Below are 14,849 nucleotides of genomic sequence, written 5' to 3' on the forward strand. Positions count from 1 at the left end.
AGGTCAGTTAGGTTTAAGTAGTTCTAAGTCCTAGGGGACTGATGACCTCAGACGTTAACTCCCATAGTGCTGAGAGCCATTTGAGCCATCTAGTGACCAAACATTCGTGCGACCTCCGCTGCCAGCAATTATCGTCCGGCCATCCAGATATAGGTTTTCGCAATTTCCCTAAATCGCGTAAGGCAAATACCGGGATGGTTCCTTTGAAAGGGCACGGTCGATTTCCTTCGTTGACCTTCCCTAATCCGAGCTTGTTCTCTGTCTTTAATGACATCGTTTTCGACGGGACGTTAGACACTAAACATCTCCTCCTCCAAGGCAATTGCAGTCTGTAACACAAATTGCAAGTCTTGAGTGAAAATAATCGTAACAGAATCACAGCATGCGCTGTGTAGCCACCATACGACTGACAGCCGGTGAGTTTTTTATGCAACAGTAGGAAGATTCTTGGTGTGCTGCAAAACAGACGCAGTAGCTTAGTTTCCTTTCTCGCTGCTCGAATCAGCCATGAAAGACTTAGGTGTACATTGAAAGGAAAGCAAAGCGTGGTTTCACTTCGAAAGAGCGAATTGATCTTTGATGTTTCTTTTATGTGTGAAAACTGTTATTTTCCAGTCGACATTCCAGTGTTTTTGAACAGAATGTCTAAGAATGACAGGGGTCGGACTTTAGTACGGTAGTCCGTACAATGCAACCAGTACAACTTTTCCAACCTTAAAACCTCAGACACCCTTTCCGCATGAAAATAGCACAGTTTAGACATTTACATTCACGTTTGTTGTAACATTAGTTAGATTATTAGCTGAAAAGAAGCAGTCATATTGCGGAATGATGATGCGAGCTTTCCTATTTCTCCAGTTTCTTTCCTTCCATCACTGCGCCAGTACGATGTAAGTTAACTGCCTTTGCACCTCCAATAAAGTTTGATCTGAGTCATGCAAGCAGGACATTAGAAATAATGCGAACATAGCATGTCAGTGAATGCCGAGTCGCGAAAATTGTTGTTTCGTGTCACGAGGAGCGATCATTGCGCATAATTTCCAGTGTCTATTCTTGCGTTATGCTCCATAAGAAGGAAATCGTGTAGCCGTCGTAAATCACGGGCAGAAAAGCGTTAGGTATCTCCTGCGACTCGATTACAGGATTACCAAAGCATGGTTATTTGCTCCTCTGGAGACAAAAACACTACGTAAATAAAATTTTTATTGAAAGGCGTGTTTTCTCAGCAGCATATGAACTCTACCGTGGATCAGTTTTTTATGTTAAATAAACTTGGTGCGTCTTCCTAGTATATCGACAACTGTATAGTCTTACTTCATATTTATACTAATTCAACACAACACTGCCTACAAGTGGACAGTAGACACTACAATATTTTGTATGTATATGCTTTCATTGCACAAACCTCTTGCAGAATTTAACGGTGGCGTGAAATTTTGGATTAAAAATTTTAAACAATCTGACTTTAAAAAAGTGTAGTATGGAAATCGTCAGTTAAATATTGACTATTAATTAATTACACTTAATTATTTCAGAAGAAACATGTACCTGATTACGTTGAGTGAACAGTGACATACTGATACCTATACAGATTTAAAATGTAATAGTTCTGTATGTGATTATATACTATTGCACAAATGTCCGCCTGCTTAGCTGAATGGTAACATGCTTGCCTCCCATGCAGTGGCCCGGGTTCGATTCACGGCCCTGTGTGTTGTGTTGCACTCATCACCATTTCATCCTCATCACCGGCAGGCGAGTCGCCCAGTGTGGCGTCGACTGCAATTAGGCCGGCAATGCCTTGCGATCATTTCTTTTTTGCACAAATATGCCATGTAGAAGCAATAAACAAAAATGTTCAAATGTGTGTGAAATATTATTGGACTTAACTGCTAAGGTCATCAGTCTCTAAGCTTACACACTACTTAAACTAAATTATCCTAAGGACAAACACACACACCCATGCCCGAGGGAGGACTCGAACCTCCGCCGGAACCAGCCGCACAGTCCATGACTGCAGCGCCAAAGACCGCTCGGCTAATCCCGCGAGGCAAGCATTAAACAATGACTTAAATACCACTATAATATGTACAAGAAAGATCTATTACCATAAGGAAGCAAAACACCAAATTATGTGATAAAAATAATGTTAACTGTCGAACAAATTACATTAACAGGATTCATAACCAAAACGATGAATGCACAGTACATCGTTACTCTGCATCTTTCATCATAGTTGACTTAGTCAAAAATGTGTATAAACGAGGAAAGTTATATAAAAAAAATTAAAAAGCATGCACAAAACCTAAAGTTTACTACTGAAGCACTCATTTGAAACAAATTAAAATAATACAGCAAATACACTGTCCATTGACAGCCTGCTTTAGTGTAATGCTAAGTAGGTAGTGAATTACCGCCTCTTTGTTGCACTAAGTCGTTAAAAGTGCAAATTTAATAAGACATTTAGTCATGAAAGTGAACTTGTAGTGAGAAATACAAATATTGATGCTAATGATACAAGGTGTATATACAGGGTGTTAGAAAAAGGTACGGCCAAACTTTCAGGTAGCATTCCTCACACACAAATAAAGAAAAGATGTTATGTGGACATGTGTCCGGAAACGCTTAATTTCCATGTTAGAGCTCATTTTAGTTTCGTCTGTATGTACTGTACTTCCTCGATTCACCGCCATGATTTCATACGGGATACTCTACCTGTGCTGCTAGAACATGTGCCTTTACAAGTACGACACAACATGTGGTTCATGCACGAAGGAGCACCTGCACATTTCAGTCGAAGTGTTCGTACGCTTCTCAACAACAGATTCGGTGACCGATGGATTGGTAGAGGCGGACCAATTCCGTGGCCTTCACGCTCTCCTGACCTCAACCCTCTTGACTTTCATTTATGGGGGCATTTGAAAGCTCTTGTCTACGCAACCCTGGTACCAAATGTAGAGACTCTTCGTGCTCGTATTGTGGACGGCTGTGATACAATACGCCATTCTCCAGGGCTGCATCAGCGCATCAGGGATTCCATGCGACGGAGGGTGGATGCATGTATCCTCGCTAACGGAGGACATTTTAAACATTTCCTGTAACAAAGTGAAGTCACGCTGGTACGTTCTGTTGCTATGTGTTTCCATTCCATGATTAATGTGATTTGAAGAGAAGTAATAAAATGAGCTCTAACATGGAAAGTAAGCGTTTCCGGACACATGTCCACATAACATATTTTCTTTCTTTGTGTGTGAGGAATGTTTCCTGAAAGTTTGGGCGTACCTTTTTGTAACACCCCGTATAGCAGCTCAGGTACGGTCATGCCCACAGTTAAAAAATGACGGAAAGTAGTTTATGGTTTAGACACAGTAAAATTGACATGGGTTTACGAAACAAGTGTCATCATGACAACATAGCAAAAAACTCAGATTGCATGATAAATAGAAAAAATGTTTTTTTAATCATTAGAGTAAGATTAATGATACACAATATTTGTAGTAAATGTAACTGTGGCAAAAAGATAATCCTAGGCATGAATCATGTGTAATTCTGGGATTGCATGATTATTAAAGAAAAATCTAATTGGCGTGGTGCTTTATCTCACTATCCCAATGAGTGCATTGATGTCGCATATGGTTACTTGAAAATTATCGTTTAAAAAGCTAGCTACCTCGCCACATAGTTTACAGGCTACTTATGCAATAACATTTCCATTTCTTTACATAACGTGTATTGGTCCATTCGCATACAGGTGACAAAGAAAAACTAACATTTTTAATACATCATGAAAGATAATGATCGATCTACTACACTGTACATCACTAATTACTCTGCTTTTGAAATCCTACCTATATGTTGAACTGTACTCCATACCCAGTCACACAATTTCTTAATTCAATGGGCTGCGGCATCGACACAGCTCGTACTAAAGAACACCTAATAAAAGCGTCGTAAACACATCACTAGATGCAGTTCTTGTAATACCCTGCCTTAATGTGAGCCACACACGGTTACACCATATCTTGAAGCAATGGGATTTGTCATCCACGCCGCAAGGGGGAAAGACGCATTGTGGTGTGTGTAACAGCTATTGTCTAGTACCGTGGTAGCGTCATAACAGCTAATCCATGCTCGCCATTGGTTTGCACTGTATACTGCCCAGTGTGACGCCAGCATGGAAACACGACAGCAAAATTACTTCAATATTATGAACAACACACAGCGGTGCTGTGTGTACATGATCTCGCGCCGCTGGCTGTCTGTGTAGAAACTGACAAACGAAAAATTCACTGAGCACACTCCCGATGTCTTCCTCAGCAACATTTGGCCCAGTACACTGTCCGAAAACATTGATGTAGCACTCCAATACATGCTTATCATTAGGTCGCCGCAGCTAGCTACTAGAGACCATCAAACACTCGCAACAGCTTCTTGCTACTGTCCATTAACCTAGACCCGTAACTACCAACCATTGTCTGTTAAATCAAATCCGCAGTAATTCACACCGTCATTTTCCCACAGTGAGCACAGAACAGACAAACCAACACATGGGTTAACCATTCTGATTGGTATGATGCTGGTCGATAAGAAGAGATTAGGACAGGTATGTGCCAAATTCGCTCTTGCCGCATGAAACGTTTTCAAAGGTTTGAATGAAACTGAGGACTGTTGGGTGACAAAATGCATTTTGATTTGACGGAATTTATAATCTATTCATCTTTCGAGATTTTCTCCGCTCAGGGACTGGGTGTTGTGTTGTCCTAATCATCATCATTTCATCCCCATCGACGCGCAGGTCGCCGAAGTGGCGTCAAATCAAAAGACCTGCACCAGGCGAACGGTCTACCCGACGGGAGGCCCTAGCCACACGACATTTCATTTCATTTCAGTTCCTTAATCCTTAGTTTGCTACCAGCTTTTCTTAATAGATAAAGACGTACAAATTTGAAGTTTCCCTTAGACTGGAGGAGTGGGCCATAAACATCAAATGCTGGAATTTTTCCAGGCTTCAGTGGTGTGGTTCTGGGCAGAAAACCTTTTTGTTGAATGGTAAAAACCTCGATTTTTTGACATAGATCGCAGGAATTCTATACTGCTCTGACTTTTGGGCCATATTGTCGAAAATGACAGCCTCTTTCAACTTCAGCATGAATTTATGTTATAGAAACTGAACGTAGCTAATGTGCACATACAGTATTTTATAAACACGTCTACAAGGTGTCGGTGCATGTAGCCTCCAGTTACCTGAAAGTCACATTAATTTTTCTGTGTGACATGTCGTCATTATTCGAATACTATTGGTGTATCTTTTTTGTGATTATATTCATATTTTTCTTAACAGCTTTAAGAATTTGATCTACCTCCTGCTTTCATCTGATACTGCGTAGAAATCTGCAAATAAAACGCTCACCTTCTGAACTTCTCGTATACTGAATTCTCACGTCTTTCCGCCTAGGATAAGCAACATCAATAAATTAATTTTCCTTTTGATGGTGCTCGAAGAACATTCGGTACAATGTTTGAAATCCTGGTATATACTGAATCTCAAAATAAAATTACTGAACTGCTGTGCTCACTGGATTAACCTGTAGTGCACTAATTCGCAATTTAGCAATAATGAAAGTGCCTTGTGATACATAAAGGCGATAGAAAATCTTCCTAGCAAGTAGAAGCACAACGTTTCAAAACTCCATACCATGGCAACTGCTTCTCTTCCCATGACAGTGTATTTCCCCTTCCAGTTAGTAAGCACACGGCTTGCAGAAGCGATAGTATTGTGTTAACTTCAATCAGTTGATGCAATTATTAATCAACAGCATAATAGCTGCAACCGTTGCCAAGATAGAAATTTCCACTTGAATCAGTATGAGCAAGTATTGGCGCCTCACACAGTTGGTTTTTATTTATTTCAAATGCTTCTTGATGTGCCTTATCCCATTTCATAATTAGTTGTTCTTTAAAATTTCCCGGCCTTGATACAAATTTTCATTCGACACTTCAATCCGCGTATATACGTCAAAGAAGTTCGAGACTTTAAACTGTCCCTGGAACCATATACAGTAGTTTTACTTGAGTAAATGGTTCAAATGGCTGTGAGCACTATGGGTCTTAACTTCTGAGGTCATCAATCCAATAGAACTTAGAACTACTTAAACCTAATTAACCTAAGGACATCACACACATCCATGCCCGAGGCAGGATTCGAACCTGCGACCGTAGCGGTCGTGCGGTTCCAGACTGTAGCTACTAGAACCGCTTGGCCACCCCGGCCGGCTTACTTGAGTATTTATTTTGCTTCTATATTATTTGTTAGGCAACGGCCTTGCCGCAGTGGATACACCGGTTCCCGTGAGATCACCGATGTTAAGCGATGTCGGACGTGGTCTGCTCTTGGATGGGTGACCATCCAGGCCGCCATGCGCTGTTGCCACTTTTCGGGGTGCACTCAGCTTCGTGATGCAAATTGAGGAGCTACTCTACCGAGTAGTAGCGGCTTCGGTCAAGAATACCATCATAACGACCGGGAGAGCGGTGTGCTGACCCCACGCCCCTCCTATCTGCATCCTCCACTGAGGATGACACGGCGGTCGAATGGTCTCGGTAGGCCACTCGTTGCCTGAAGACGGAGGCCTAAGTTAGATTTTGAGTTTGCGAAGCCACGAATTTGATGTCAGGTGAATAACTGTAGTTGTTGTTATTGGACGTGTTCTACGCGTATCGCAATTCGATGAGTGATTTGCGGGTACCACTTTGATGAGGTAGTGAGAGGAAGCAGGTAAGTGGTATCGTCAGGTTAAATATTTCTCAGATTACTCCCTACGTATCGCGGGCGGCCTCCCAGTATAAAAAGCGTTGGCGTCTGCGGCCATCAGGGTTGAGAGTCGCGGTCGGCGCCGTGATTGGATAACTTCTTGCCGGCGTGAGCGGTGAGCGGGCGGGCGCTGCCACTCTAACTTTCCCAGCTGGTCCCCGCGGCGCCCGCCAATCCGGAAGGCTTGCAAACAAAAACCTGCTGGTCGAAACAATGCCGCCGATAATTGAAAGCGCACTCCGGGGGCGGGCAGAGCGGAAGGCCGCCGGAGGCGACCGGGCCAGACCAGCCACCGGCCAAATTAATTCTGCGCTCCGCTTCATTGGACCCTCGTCCGATTAATTCACTGGCACATCGCAGGAGTAAATTTAATTTCATTCTGTGCTCAAGTACTCTACGGCCCAGAGCGCAGACAGCTGCCGGACGTGGAAGAGCTCTTCGCACGTGGGTTTCCCGTCGACCCCATTGCAGAACGGGCAGAGCTGGAAGAACGCTTGGTCCTCAGCCCGATTCATATCCGTTGTCTGGGCGCTTGTATTTCTGCGCCTTGTTTTGCAGAAAAGGCGCCTCGCTAGTCCGATGAAGACGTTATAAGAAGTGCTTTATAGGTATTAAAAGCTCTTGTCATGTCTCCAAAAGTTTTACTACCAATGTGCAATTTAACGTTGATAATAATTGTAGTCCAAGACTTTCATGTGCTGGACATGTAACAAAATAGTGTTAGGGCGTTACATGAAGTATATTCACAGTTGCGAATACGGACAACTATCACCTGTATAACTGAATGATGACCATGAAAATTTGTGCCGGGCGAACATGGCATCGTACTTCTTAAGAACATAGCCACTGCAATATCGTACCGTCTCACGACCTTGTAGTTGTGTTAGGTGCTCCGAAATTAAATAACTTTTCACATCCTTATTTGTTAAGAGTCGCAAACGATGATTATTTTCGGTGATGTGCTCCCTTATTTGGGATTTGGGATGGCATTTTTGGTCTATTAAGGCAGTTATTTGAAAAAAATACGAGGCAATTGCAGTAGCGTTAAAAAAATGGGTCTGGCATTACTTTGTCATAATTCACCTAAGATAAGCAGTTGACGTCCATACATAGTATAAAAGTGGATGCGTGCGCTAACCTGTGTGTGTGTGTGTGTGTGTGTGTGTGTGTGTGTGTGTGTGTGTGTGTCTTTGCGCGCATTATACAAGTCCTAAACAAATGGAACGGTTTCAACCAAACGTAGTACTCGTATTCGTTACTGTCAGGCAACAATCGCTGTGGCGTTAATAACCCCCTATCTAACATGGTTCCGGAGATGTGACGTCACAAACAGTGAGATGCGACAGAAACTACCGCATCATTCATGCTGTTTACTTATTACCTCTTTTCCACTAACCGTGTCACGTTTTACAGACGGTATCCACATCTGCCTCTGAAAGTACCTACCAAATGCATCATTATAGGACGTATGGACGAGGAAATATGACGTCATAAACGCTGAGATAAATTGCAGCATGAAGTTTCAGTATATTTATTCTTTTCTGCTAAGGCATTCGTCCAATCGAGTCAGATTACACCCGGCAGCGCTTTTGGCAGCTTCCAACTGCAAAGCGCAAACGGCTCTAGGAGAAAACAGTTTCCGTCTATATAACTTCAAACAGATGTTGCCTTAGAGACATTTTTACAAAATCGCGTTGTAGACACGCGCAGCAGCTGCGTTCAGCGTACGGAAACTATCCGGGATCGTGTTTCTTAACTTGGATACTGTACTTATTCATTTAATCACTACGCATATTTGTTTGTACGGCTGTTTCATAATTTCAAAGGTGTTTTCACGAATACATGGAAATAGTATTTTTTGGATGCTTCACTACAAAACACAGTTCATTTTTTGTTTTTTGTTTTTTCTAATAGAAAATTGGCAAATGAATTTATTTATTTTTATTTATTTCCATGTCAAGTTCCGTAGGACCAAATTGAGGAGAAAATCTCCAAGGTCATGGAACGTGTCAGTACATGAACTTACAACATAAAAGTAATAACATAAAAATAAATGTTCATGAACCTGAAAGAAAATCAGTCCATAAGTTTAAGCAAACGCTATCAGTATTACAATGAGAATCAGCTTAATTTTTCAAGTAACTCCTCGACAGAGTAGAGGGAGTGACCCATGAGGAAACTCTTCAGTTTCGATTTGAAAGCGCGTGGATTACTGCTAAGATTTTTGAATTTGAGGGCAGCTTATTTAAAATGGATGCAGCAGTATACTGCACACCTTTCTGCACAAGAGTTAAGGAAGTCCGATCCAAATGGAGGTTTGATTTCTGCCGAGTATTAACCGAGTGAAAACTGCTTATTGTTGGAAATAAACTAATATTGCTAACAAGAAACGACAATAAGGAATATACATATTGAGAGGCCAATGTCAAAATACCCAGACTCGTGAACAGAGGTCGACAAGAGGTTCGTGAACTCACACCACTTATTGCCCGAACCGCCCGTTTCTGAGCCAAAAATATCTTTCTAGAATGGGAAGAGTTTCCCCAAAACATTATACCATACGACATAAGTGAATGAAAATATGCAAAGTAGACTAATTTACGTGTCGAAGTATCACTCACTTTCGATACCGTTCGAATAGTGAAAATGGCAGTATTAAGTCTTTGAACAAGATCGTGAACGTGGGCTTTCCACGACAGCTTACTATCTATCTGAACACCTAAGAATTTGAACTGTTCAGTTTCACTAATCATATGCCCGTTCTGTGAGATTAAAACGTCGGGTTTTGTTGAATTGTGTGTGAGAAACTGTAAAAACTGAGTCTTACTGTGATTTAATGTTAGTTTATTTTCTACAAGCCATAAACTGAGGTCATGCACTGCACTACTTGAAACCGAGTCAATGTTGCACACAACATCCTTTACTACCAAGCTAGTGTCATCAGCAAACAGAAATATTTTAGAGTTACCCATAATACTAGAGGGCATATCATTTATATAAATAAGGGACAAGAGCGGCCCCAACACTGATCCCTGGGGCACCCCCACTTGACAATACCCCACTCAGATCCCACATCACAGCCGTTATCAACGTTGTGAATAATGACCTTTTGCTGCATGTTGCTAAAGTAAGAGGTGAACCAATTGTGAGCTACACCCCTTATTCCGTAATGATCCAACTTCTGGAGCAATATTGTGAGATCAACACAGTCAAATGCCTTTGTTAAATCAAAAAATACGCCAAGCGTTCGAAACTTTTTGTTTAGCCCATCCAGTACCTCACAGAGAACAGAGAATATAGCATTTTCAGTTGTCAAACGACTTCTAAAGCCGAACTGTACATTTGATAGCAAATCGTGTGATATAAAATGATCAATTAACCTTACATACACAGCCTTTTCCATAACTTTTGCAAACACTGATGGCATAGAAATAGGTCTAAAATTATCTACTTTGTCCCTTTCTCCCTTTTTATAGAGCGGCTTTACTACTGAGTACTTTAATCGCTTAGGAAACTGACCATTCCTAAAGGAAAAATTACAAATATGGCTAAATACAGGGCTAACATGTGCAGCACAGTACTTTAATATTCTACTAGGCACTCCATCATAACCATGAGAGTCCTTAGTCTTCAGTGATTTAATTATTGACTCAATCTCCCTCTTTTCTGTATCACAGAGGAGTATTTCAGACGTCAATCTCGGAAAGGCATTTGCTAAGAAATTTATATGATTTCCTGTAGAAACTAAATTTTTATTTAATTCACAAGCAATGCTCAGAAAATGGTTGTTAAATACTGTACATATATCTGATTTATCAGTAACAGAAATATTATTACTGCAAACTGACTTTATATCATCAACCTTGTGCTGCTGACCAGGCACTTCCTTCACAACTGACCATATGGCTTTAATTTTATCTTGTGAATTAGCTATTCTATTTGCATGCCACATACTTTTTGCCTTGTTAATAACATTTTTAAGCACCTTACAATACTGTTTGTAATGGGCCACCGTAGCTTGATTGTGACTACTTCTAACATTTTGATATAATTCCTGCTTTGTTCTACATGATATCCTTATCCCACTAGTCAGCCAACTGGGCTGTCCATTACTGCTAGTACCCCGTTTAGAATGTTCTAATGGAAAGCAGCTCTCAAAGAACATGAGAAATGTGTTATGGAAAGCGTTGTATTTATCATCTATATTATCGGCACTATAAACATCTTGCCACTCTTGTTCCTTGACAAGTTTTGAAAAACTCTCTATTGCTGTTGGATTAACTTTCCTACGTAGTTTGTAATTAAATACGACGTTGCTCTGAGTACAAAAACCTTTTAATGTTAAAATTTGTGCATCATGGTCTGAAAGGCCATTGACCCTTTTACTAACAGAATGCCCATCTAGTAATGAAGAGTGAATAAAAATATTGTCTATGACTGTGCTACTATTCCCCTGCACCCTAGTTGGAAAAAAACACAGTTTGCATCAGATCATATGAATTTACGAGATCTACCAACATCCTTTTCCTTGCACAATCATGTACAAAATTAATATTGAAGTCACCACATATAACTACTTTCTGGCACTTCCTACAAAGTGAATCAAGAACCCTCTCTAGCTTAAGCAAAAATGCTCTGAAGTTGGAGTTAGGGGACCTATAAACAACAGCAATTAGAAGTTTAGTTTCACTAAATTCAACTAATGCTGCACAACTTTCAAATATCTGTTCAGTGCAGTGTCGTGATACGTCTATGTACTCAAATGAAATACTGTTTTTTACGTACAGAGCCACTCCCCCACCTCGCAAGGAACTCCTTGAGAAACAGCTAGCTAATCTGTAGCCTGGTAAAGGAAGCCTCTGAATTATCAAATTCAATACTCGGGCAATCCCGGGTTTATCAGGTAGTTTCCAATAAATGAAGCTTCCAGTACGCCCAAGCGGCACTTCACCAAGGTACTGAAAAAGCAGCCGAAGTTCAATCCGTAGTCGTCGATGAACGTCTTACGTTAGTAGTAAAGTTTTTGGATGACAATGATCTGCTGCAGTGACTATCGCAACGTAGGCTGCAGTATCCCTGTATTGCTATTTTCACTAGCGCACAGTTTCGGCCGTCTAGTGGTTTTCAAGTTTCGGCATAAACCACGAAACGGACATATTTGGGGTTGACAGTCAAAACTTAACTTAATAACACATTGTTAAAGTGTGTAACATACTGCTTGCAATTACAATAGTTTAAAATTCTTGTCGGAAGCTTGTCATACGTTTACCGCCATAGGAGCTACGCTGTGACGTGATCAGAATATGAAGTACGCCAATTTGCTTTTAAAAAACATGAACATTCTCTACGTGCTACATTGTAGGACACACGACATGCCTCTTACTCGTTTCTCATCTTTCCAAAAAAGGGCTTTCTAATGAGGAAAACATGTGTACGTTCAAATGGTTCAAATGGCTCTGAGCACTATGGGACTTAACTTCTGAGGTCATCAGTGCCCTAGAACTTAGAACTACTTAAACCTAACTAACCTAAGGACATCACACACATCCATGCCCGAGGCTGGATTCGAACCTGCGACCGTTGCGGTCGCGCGGTTCCAGACTGTAGCGCCTAGAACCGCTCGGCCACCCTGGCCGGCCAGGTGCACGTCATCCTCGCCAAAACTGTATAAAAGTATAGATAGGAGTCAAGGAACTCTGCTACCAACCAGGAGTAGGTCAGGCTCAGGCCATTGTCACACATCATTGATCCAGTAGTTACACTATTGGAGAAAAGTATCACGTAATGTGGCGCTGCACCAAAGATAGCTCGCTTGTGTGTTATACGTAGATTGGTCGATATTTCATAACTCACTGTTCAGTGATTAACCAACTACATCTATCACAAAAATGTTTCTCGTTGACATCCGCAGCTTATGCAACAATGTCAGAAGTTTTATGTGCCCTCCTGAGTGCGATAGCGTATTGTGTTGCTTTTTTTCTTTTTTAATCGTTCTTGTCACTTAGTAGAAATAATGTGAGTGGTAATGAACCAGCTAAACGTAAGTAAAAAATCATCATCATTAAGTCTCAGTATATCAAATCCGGTGAATGTGTTATGGCAGTTCATACTGTAAACCCCTGAGCTTCCAAAGTGCTATAACGACTGTTTTTGTTTTGAATAAACGTGATCCTTTGTTTTTGTCATTTGCAATTTTGATGATGGACGACGTAAAGTGATGACTTACAAAGAAGTCATGGCCGTAGAATGTTTTCTTACAGTGAATATGGCTTAGATTTTGACAATCGGATGAATATCCTACTATTAACTGTGAGTGATCTGGAATCTGGAGATACAGTGATGGCGAGCCTGAGAGTGCTAGAAGAACAACACAAAGTTCGAATAATTTTTTGGAGAATGATGATAATGAACGTGTTGCTGATATACCGATACTACAAGCTTGTGAAAAGACCAAGATACAAAAAAATCCAATCATTTGGGAAAAAAGCAGAGGGCTTTATTTCGTATTGAACGAGATACTGGGGCATTTGAAAACGTTGTGATACGCCTAGTAAGGAAAATTGCAAGGGATCCGAACTACAAGATCTATTTTCGTAGGTATTACACGTGTAAATCTAGTTGTATACCAGTTCAAGCTAGGGATTCAGTGTGTAGGAACGATCCAAAGGAATAGAATATCAAAGTGTAATTTTCAAAATGTCAAAATGAGAAGTAGCTAAAAAAGAAGTACGTGGATACTCTAAGGAATACACTACTGCTATTGGCAAAGTGGACATTGCCGTGATTTTGTATGTAGACGGTAGTATTGCAAAGTTTTAAACATGGCTGCTTGGTTCAGTGACCTTTTATAAATTCAAGTTGAAACAAATGAGGGCTCATTTGTTTCAACGTTAACAGTTGTAGTGTCTCTTTTTCCGCCTACTTTTTTTCGGCAAGCTGCCCAAATCTGAAATGTAAAGGTTTGACAGAAAAAAGAGAGAACAGAATAGGACCACGTCCTGTTGTTCCATTTTACAACTCACATATGGGAAAAGTGTATTTGTTAGATTGCAACATTGGCAATTGTCATATAAATATTATATCCAAATGAAGGTATTTATGTTTGTTTGTTCTCGTATCTGGTTTGTATAATTGTAATAAATTTGTGGATTCTCTACAGAAATGTATTCAACAGAAGTAAGAAAAAAGACAAGCCAATTAAGCGGAAGTACACTCCTGGAAATGGAAAAAAGAACACATTGACACCGGTGTGTCAGACCCACCATACTTGCTCCGGACACTGCGAGAGGGCTGTACAAGCAATGATCACACGCACGGCACAGCGGACACACCAGGAACCGCGGTGTTGGCCGTCGAATGGCGCTAGCTGCGCAGCATTTGTGCACCGCCGCCGTCAGTGTCAGCCAGTTTGCCGTGGCATACGGAGCTCCATCGCAGTCTTTAACACTGGTAGCATGCCGCGACAGCGTGGACGTGAACCGTATGTCCAGTTGACGGACTTTGAGCGAGGGCGTATAGTGGGCATGCGGGAGGCCGGGTGGACGTACCGCCGAATTGCTCAACACGTGGGGCGTGAGGTCTCCACAGTACATCGATGTTGTCGCCAGTGGTCGGCGGAAGGTGCACGTGCCCGTCGACCTGGGACCGGACCGCAGCGACGCACGGATGCACGCCAAGACCGTAGGATCCTACGCAGTGCCGTAGGGGACCGCACCGCCACTTCCCAGCAAATTAGGGACACTGTTGCTCCTGGGGTATCGGCGAGGACCATTCGCAACCGTCTCCATGAAGCTGGGCTACGGTCCCGCACACCGTTAGGCCGTCTTCCGCTCACGCCCCAACATCGTGCAGCCCGCCTCCAGTGGTGTCGCGACAGGCGTGAATGGAGGGACGAATGGAGACGTGTCGTCTTCAGCGATGAGAGTCGCTTCTGCCTTGGTGCCAATGATGGTCGTATGCGTGTTTGGCGCCGTGCAGGTGAGCGCCATAATCAGGACTGCATACGACCGAGGCACACAGGGCCAACACCCGGCATCAT

This window comes from Schistocerca americana, chromosome 1 (genome assembly GCF_021461395.2).
Source record: "Schistocerca americana isolate TAMUIC-IGC-003095 chromosome 1, iqSchAmer2.1, whole genome shotgun sequence".
NCBI classification, from domain to species: domain Eukaryota; kingdom Metazoa; phylum Arthropoda; class Insecta; order Orthoptera; family Acrididae; genus Schistocerca; species Schistocerca americana.